Raw genomic sequence first — 1,078 nt, 5'->3', positions numbered from 1 at the left:
GTGCTTTGTTTACACCCTCGGCATCCTCCAGGATGCAATATGAGGCATTTATTTCCAACGGAACAGCGTATAATGTGTTCGATGCAATTAAAAACAGAGAGCAGAAAGCTGCATAGGAGTGCATTTGCGATGACTTAAGATTTTTGCAGTTGTTGGCCATTAAAAGTTGAATAAAATTATTATACTCACCAGTGTCTTCTGAAGTTACCACATCATAAGAACATTAATACCTTCCCTACCTAGAATTTGCCTGCGCACAAACGTGGGGAAGGCCGATGGGCAGAGGATGGGAAATAGGATTTGAAGTAGTCGATTAAATGTTTGGAGAGGTGAATACATTCGGGAATGGGCAAGCATAGAATGTATGTGAGATAGAAACATAACAGGTAAGTAAATAAATGGTGGAGTGACGTGACAATGGCTAGGAAACGTAAAACGTAACTAACTTGCAGCTTGCACGATATCAATGCTTTGCAGGAGATTTTGACATGATTCATCATTCGCGATAGATGTGAGTTAAGCACATAGCTGAATGTAAGGAGAAAAGAGGCTTGCATCTCGCCTTGAAGTGCATTTTGACGGAACCTGCCTGCAGCATGCGGAACGAATAAATGAGGCGTGCATCCTAAATCTACCAGATGCATGGATGCTGCTGTTGTAAGGCTCCACAACAAAAACAAATGATATAGTAAGTAAGAGAATCGAGGTGTAGGTATTGGGAAGGATGTACACTGAATGTATCACCTATGTAAGATACACGAAGGGATCATTTTTTTGGAAATAATCATGGCACTCTCCACATTGCGTTTGGTGCTAAGGTTTTAAGAGCGTAATCATTTCACCGGCGAAGACAGGGGCAGCTGAGTTGCACGTATGAAATGGCGTTGACAATTGCTACAAGTGGAGTTGTTATGCTCGAGTTTCCTGGAACCTGTCGAGGCCACCACGCAGAATAGTCGGCAGATAGACTATGCATTCGAGTAGTTTGTCACCACAAGTACGCACACTTACATGCACCCATAGTGTTTGCTCGACAATGCGGTGTAGAGCTGGAGACAAGCATGCAGTGCGAATGTTC

This window comes from Echinococcus granulosus (genome assembly GCF_000524195.1).
Source record: "Echinococcus granulosus chromosome Unknown EG_S00196, whole genome shotgun sequence".
NCBI lineage: Eukaryota > Metazoa > Platyhelminthes > Cestoda > Cyclophyllidea > Taeniidae > Echinococcus > Echinococcus granulosus.
The sequence above is the reverse complement of the archived record's forward strand: the minus strand, read 5'-3'. Positions refer to the sequence as shown.